This window comes from Egretta garzetta, unplaced genomic scaffold, assembly GCF_000687185.1.
Source record: "Egretta garzetta isolate BGI_Z169 unplaced genomic scaffold, ASM68718v1 scaffold32, whole genome shotgun sequence".
Taxonomy (NCBI): Eukaryota; Metazoa; Chordata; class Aves; order Pelecaniformes; family Ardeidae; genus Egretta; species Egretta garzetta.
In genome coordinates, this window is record NW_009259035.1 from 1189583 (window position 1) to 1196629 (window position 7047).

Sequence of the window (7047 nt, forward strand, 5' to 3'; positions counted from 1 at the left end):
TCTTCAAGGCCAAGGCAGAGCTTGTGCTTTGTTTGTTTGGAAAAAATGCTAGAAAAAAACAGATGCCGGAGAACTGCCTCTGGCCTCCCCCATTTGTGCATGAAGGCAACTCCTCCACGGCGGCAGCAGCCTCTCCTTCCGCTTGGCAGGTGTTGTCTGGACCGGAGCCATAGATGTGGGACCTGTTTTCTGTTGAGCATGCAAAGGAGAAGAGGTTGCCTGGCATAGCCCACGCCAGAGAACGCTTTGCTATGCGCTTTAGCAGCTGATCTGATAACTCAGAGGTGCTGAGCCCTGCTCCCTGTGCTTCATTCCCTGAAGAAGCAGGGTGATCGTTGCTTTTTTCTTTCCGCAAGGAAGCTGTAGGACATCACCTGGCACCTGAAAGGGGTTCTTCCACCGTGCAATTAGTCTCTGGGAATTTGCGGTCCTTTCACATCCTGAAAGATGGCATTTGCCACCTCTTGGGAGGCCTGTCCCTCATTGTCCAGCGCTCTGCATGCCAGTAATGGAGCCACACGTGCACGTGCCAGGGCCTCCCCCATGCTTTGGCCTGGTTACCCCATCCTGAACAGCCTTGGCTACAGCTCCCACCTCTCCGGAGGGCACGCACCAAAGGCTGGGAAACTGGGAGAAGGCAAAGCGAGCCCTAATCAGGCAGGGCGGCTAGTTATTACCAAGCTGCTATTTCTACTGCAAGAAGCCCTGGAGCAGCAAAACCGCTCGCCTCATGTGTGTTCATTAGCAGCACAGATAAGAGCAGCATTTATTGCAGGCTATAATTAGACCTCTGGGACCTCTCTGGACTGGCTTTCTCTGGCATTGTGCTACTTTGAAAGCACTTCCAATTTCTTTTCTCGTTCTTTTTTTTCTTTTCTAAATGATTGGGATGGCATTTCCCTATTCAGCAGATTTGGGACAGTTTCTGTTTTCCCCATTGTGGCTCGCAGAGCTCTCCCCAGCTTGGTGCCACAAGCCCCACGCCACAGAGTTAGCAAAAGCTCCATTGTTTGACCGCTCCTGGTCCCTTGGGCTGTAGCGTTGGCCAGACTGTAGGTCTCTTCTTAGCACTGCACTGCTAACCTGCCAGGCAGCCCTACCCGCTTTGGTCAACTTGCCAAGACATAGTTTTATGAGCATCTTCCTCTGATGATGACTCTGATTTTCCTGGAATCGCTTTCTTAGCATGTTCTGCGCAGCCAGTCTGGAGCATTCCCAGAAGAGACGGATGCAGTAAGCCAGCGCTAAGCACGTACTCCCGGCACGGTGGCCTACATGGAAATAATTACTCCTCCCCCGAAGTGCTGGAAAACAGCATCCACTCAATGAAAACAGGGGAGGAAGAGTCAAGGGAAAGACGCACGTCGCAAAGGCCCGGTGTTCACGTATCAACACTCCACATGGCAAATGGTACCCGGGGGTCTCCCTGCTTCTGGCTTCCCCTCCAAAATGCTGGTGTGTTGGAGGCAACCACTAAGCAAGCCCTTGTGATGGGCATGGGCCTTCTGGGCTGCACCACATTCATCTTTCTTTGCCACATCCACAGACCATTCCTGTATCTTCTGTTGCACCGCCCACACAGCGGACGGGAGGCAAGGGCAGAGGTGCCAGCAGCCAACCTGGGATTATGGAGCAAACACACACACCAAAGCTTGGCTGATGTGTGTGCTGAAGGAGGGCATCTGAGGAAGCATGTTTGCACCTCTGGTTTTGGATCCAAGGCCAAATTGACTGTGATTAAAGCATATTTTTTAGTGGCACAAATGAGGACATTGAGGACAGAAATTCACCCAGCACAAAACATTTTGTCAGTAAAGCTACTTTTTGTCTTCCTGCATTCTCACCAGACTTGCTGACCTCATGCTGACATGTAACCTGCACTAGATATGCTGAGTCCCTGCCTCTTCCCAACACCTTCAGTCAGCAATACACCCAATTCTGATCCACCCAATGCATGTTAATCATGCTATTTTTTGCAATGTCAGTATGAATTATTTTATATCATTTGTGCTTCAAAGCTATGTGAATCGTTGGAAGCAATTTTATCTTTATTCCATAGCCTCCCCTTCCCTAATCTTAAATTGCTTCTCTCTGCTGGTTTATAGAATCATAGAATGTTTTGGGTTGGAAGGGACCCCTAGAGGTCATCTAGTCCAACCCCCCTGCAGTGAGCAGGGACACCGCTAACCAGATCAGGTTGCTCAGAGCCCCGTCCAACCTGGCCTTGAATGTTTCCAGGGATGGGGCCTCCACTACCTCTCTGGGCAACCTGTTCCAGTGTTTCACCACCCTCATTGTAAAGAATTTCTTCCTTATATCCAGTCTAAAAGTTAAAGTTAAAGCAGTTTAAAGCTCTGCTCTGAGAAATGACTTCATGAAACTGTATTTGCTTTTGTATTAAATTTGTTCCCTGTGTGAGATCTAAGCCAGATCTGCTGGGGTTAGTGACTCTCATGTAGGTTTACTGCTTGTTACTCCTCTGAACCCAGGAAGAACCAGTCCAGCAAAGGGAGCAGGTGTTTTATTCTGGGTGGTTTTCTAATTACCTCTATCAGCTCTGCACGTGCAAATCACAGTGTCTAGCCAAAAGCCAAAACTGGCAGAACATGGCCTGGCTGGAGCTGAGAAACTTGATTATAAGCAAGGGGTGAAAAAGAAATTACCAGCTTGAGTTTCAGAGCTCAGCACAGGTTCTGACCCAGCACATGCTGATTAGCAGCCAAAAATTTAAGATCAAGACCTCCATCTGCAGGTATGGCAGGAAGAAGTTTTCTAAACTGAGCAGCATGAATTGGGTCTCCCCCTTGACTTTCTTTTAGATGTAGGTGATTTTTTTGATCCACAAAGGCCTTTTGGTACCTAACTCCCCATCTCCCTTGTAGGTCTTAAAAGTTGTCTAGAGCGGCCTGTAATAAACCAGGCCTGGCAACACTGTCAAATAATTTCTAGCACAGAATTGCCCAAGAGGTAGGACAGGAGCATTTCTAACCAGCAGAGGCTAAGGACAGAGCCTCTCTCTCCCAAGATGACCATGGGTTTTTGGCAAATTGGTCTGGGGGGAAGAAGAGACAGCCACAACCATTTCTGTCCCAAGGCACTTGACAGGGCAATGCACAGTTTGCGCTGGAGCCAAAGTCCATTTGTTCAGCAACAAAAAGCCATTGGCACCTGGCTTTCTAATGTAACCTGATACGACTGTTTCATGTCTACAGTGTGAATTATTAACAGAGTTCCGCCCAACACCTTATCATTGGGAGGCTGGAAAAATCACTTACTTTCAAGGGCAGGTTCAATTTCCTTCGTCTGACCTAGATTCTATAATCCCCCCCTCTACCACCACCCCCAATTTTAGCCTTATTTACACTTTTAAATTGGCATGCATGACGTGTGGCTTACCGCGCTTCCATGAAAAGACGAACAAGGGGGTGAAGGGCACCGCTACCTGCCTTTTGGAAGGGGGCAAGCTGAAGGGGGGGCAAAGGGAGAGAGAGGGCAGTTCTGGTTTGTTTTTATATAATCTGGCACTGCCAATGCACACGCCTAAAAAGGAACTGAATGTTTAAAGGACAGGACGACAGAGGTGGTTTTGTGGGGTAAAGACAAATCCTCCCCTGGCCAGACAGAAACTCAGGTCGTCTCTGCCTCTCCCAGGCCACTCACGTTCCCGTCTCACCCTTGCCCTGCGCTCCCTTGGCAATATCCCCGATAGAAACCTCCATTTCAAGTGTCCCATTGCCCTCCTGGTCTCCTCTCCCTGCCTTGGTTTCCCTCTGGAAACCCACTGCTGACAGAGGAGCTTGTCATATCATCCTCACTTCTATCCACGGCCAAGCCATGGCCCAGGTTCCTCCCGAGATGTCCGCAGCTAAGTGGTACCTGAGCACCTGGATGCTCCTGCTGCCCATGCAGGCTGTGCAGCGAGCCATGCCGTGACGTGAGAAACGTGACAGCCACGCTGCTCAAGGGCCTGGCTTCTTGCCTGAAAATTGGCTTGACGAAGAAGGAGAAAAAAAATTGCTTGCAAGAGTATCGTGGAGAGACATCAGGACGGGGCTATTAATAACCGGCGAGACATAACCTGCAGGCCACATGTCACAGGGCCTCGTGGTGAGGCCATCGTGTGGTATGTGCAACGCAATGTGCCTTTGTGGGGAGGCAAACATAACCCTCACTCCCGTGGACCTGCAGCTACTCAACCTTTACACTGAATACCCCAGTACTCTGTGATCTTCTTGGGAAACACCTCAGGACCCCCAGGAGTGTTTCTCCCTTCTATGAATGACCTTCACTCGGTCCTGCGCCCATCCCCTGTCGCTGCAGAGGATGCCACAATGTGCACGCATCATCCTTTTTAATCCTCACTTAGCTTAGTTTACCTAGACTTACCTAGACACAGACTAAAAGCCTTTGACTCACTCTGGGCAATTGCTCCCCCGACCACTCCATTGGCAGCTCATCCTGCAGGGTGCTACAGGAGCACACAGTGGCTGCGTGGCCAGGCAAAGCGGGCAGCAAATCCAGGCAGAAAGTTGGGCTTCCCTCTGCGGCACATGGATCTTGGCCCTGGTGGACACAACGTGTTAGGCTAGCGACCTGGCTGCCTGTCCCCTGCAGCTGCTCATTGTCGTGGAAGTCCCTCCATTCTCAGGACTGCAGACCCAGATGCTTTTTCCCCAGAATATACTGCATTTATTGGTAGCATCTCAAGAATTTTCCTTGCCTTGTTTTCTGGCCACCTTCCTAACTTTTCCAGAGCAACTTGGGTTGTCATTTCATGCCACATTCAAAATCCTGGAAAGTTACTGCAAGCGAGACCCCTCACTTGCCATTGAGATGTGCAGTCTCAAACTCCCCTTTACACAATCCTTGCTTTTGCCCACAGACCACAGCCCTCTCCCCGTGGGATCCAGTCTGCCATCCAACACCTCACAGACCCCTGGTGATATTATATCCAGCACAAACCATTCCTCCGCGGAGTCCGAGTGTCTCCCTTTCCTGCCAGCACCATGCAGAGACAATGGCCCGCTCCTTCCCAGCAGTATTTTCTCTTCTGCAAACCACAACTGGCTTCTGCTTTACAGCAGTGAAAGCAGATCTCTCTGTTTCACTGTGTTACTAGGAAGTGAAATCATTTCACAGTATTTGCCAAAATATCCTTCTTCCCAGGTTTCAGTATGACCAGGAACAGGAGGAAGATGCTGTAGTTTCCTCTACTTGAAAAAATGTTTGGCATCCAGCTAAAGAGCAGAGCATGGCACAGTTAAACAAGAGCAGGGAATATCCGCTGGTGGCCAGGCTGCCTTCAAGACCAAAGATCTGCCTAGAGAGCCTGCGGGGCCTCCTGGAGACTGCTGTCCCAGGGAATGGCTCTGGAGCCCAGCCTCTCGCTTTTACATTGGGTAGCCCCAAGGGAAAGCCCAACAGCCCACATGGGAACCATTTTCCAGGACAGCTTCCAGCACTACTCTCTCCCCATGACTGTCAGGTCTCTCCGGCCAAGGGGCAGAAGTCTGCAAAGACCCCAGCCACACATGTGGACCAAGCCCTGGTGTTAGAGCAAGAGCGGGGACGGCCTCGGGGGTGACTCCATCCACGCATCCACCCTGCTGAGACAAGGTGATTTGCACAGGGCAGACGTCTCGGGGGACAGCTAAATACATCCCCCTTTATGAAGAGGAGGTGGAAAGAGGCCAGTGATCTGGGAGGGACTGGCAGCCGTGCAGAGGGGGAGAAGAGCAGCCGGGGAGAGAGGCTGGAGAAGGCTAATAGGGAAAGGTGGAGAAACCCCACCCTGTTCCTCTTTGGTGGTTTTGTTCTCCCCTCCTACCTCTTCCAACGCACAACCACCAGGAAAACAGCTGTCAGTGGGTGAGAGGCTGTGCCTTTGGGCTGGAGGAGGAGGGAGGGACCTGGAGAAGGAGCCCCAAGGCCAGAAAGGCAGGTGGAGATGCCCCAGCACCACCAAATGGGAATGACGGGAGACTGAGACTTCCCAGCCTGAAAGAAATGGCAGTGGGAGGCCTCTTCTGTTTGCACCATGTGCCCTCACAGGTCTGAGGAAGGCCAGCAAGGTTCCCCAGGCTCACCACAACCACCGTACTCCACCATAGTGCTCCAGAGTGGAGGAGAGTGAGGAACTGGTGAGAGGTCACTCCCCTGGCACAGCAGCAACCACATACAAGGATGCCTCAAGGTGAGGTAAGATGCACATTTCTCATCCGCCCAGCAAGCAGCTCTGCCTAGCAGATTCCCCTGAGGAAAGGAGGAGAAAAATGTGCGTTACACCCTGACCAGAAGCCAGCCAGAAGCTCACAGCCACATCAGCTGTCATAAAACTGCAAAGTAACATCATGGCTTAGCCAAGCCAAATCCCGTTGCTATGAAATTAATGTAGTGAAGCATACGCAGCTCCATGCAGAAGGCCCATGGGAAACACCCCAAAGGAGAGGCACAAAGTTTTCTCAAAGTTATTTGTATGGTAGGTTAAGAAGGCCTTCCTTCGATGACCATGAACGGACATCTAAGCACACGGTAGCAGAATCAGCTGTGATTTTGCCAGAGCCAGTTAGACCTTGGAGGCAAAAAATTGTCCCCATAAGATAACATGAAGTTGCTTAGGACCAAGCTGTTCATGAGAAAAGGCTGGGCCGAGCAATTGCTTGGTTAAGAAGAAAACCATAAGATTTTAAAAGGCCAAACATCAAGCATTTTAAAACTGCGTGATGAAACATTTGGAGAAACCCAAACCAAAGTATCCCCTGTGCCTTGATTCATATTTGCTTTGACCCTCCATCCTGGTTAGAGGTGAGGAAAGAGCAAAAACCCTGTAGTTTTCTTGGCACAAGCAAACCCCTCCCTACAGAGTGTTTGAATTTACCGTGGGAGAGGCCTGAAGGCTTGCAGGGAGCGGTGCCTGCGTAAGGCACAGCTACGGCTTTCTCCCCACTGAAACCCAGGCACTCAACTTAGTCCTCGTGTTCAATCTTCAGGGAGGCTTTTAACCAAAAAGAAGGATTAGCATGGAAAAAATGACTCTGTGGGTACTGC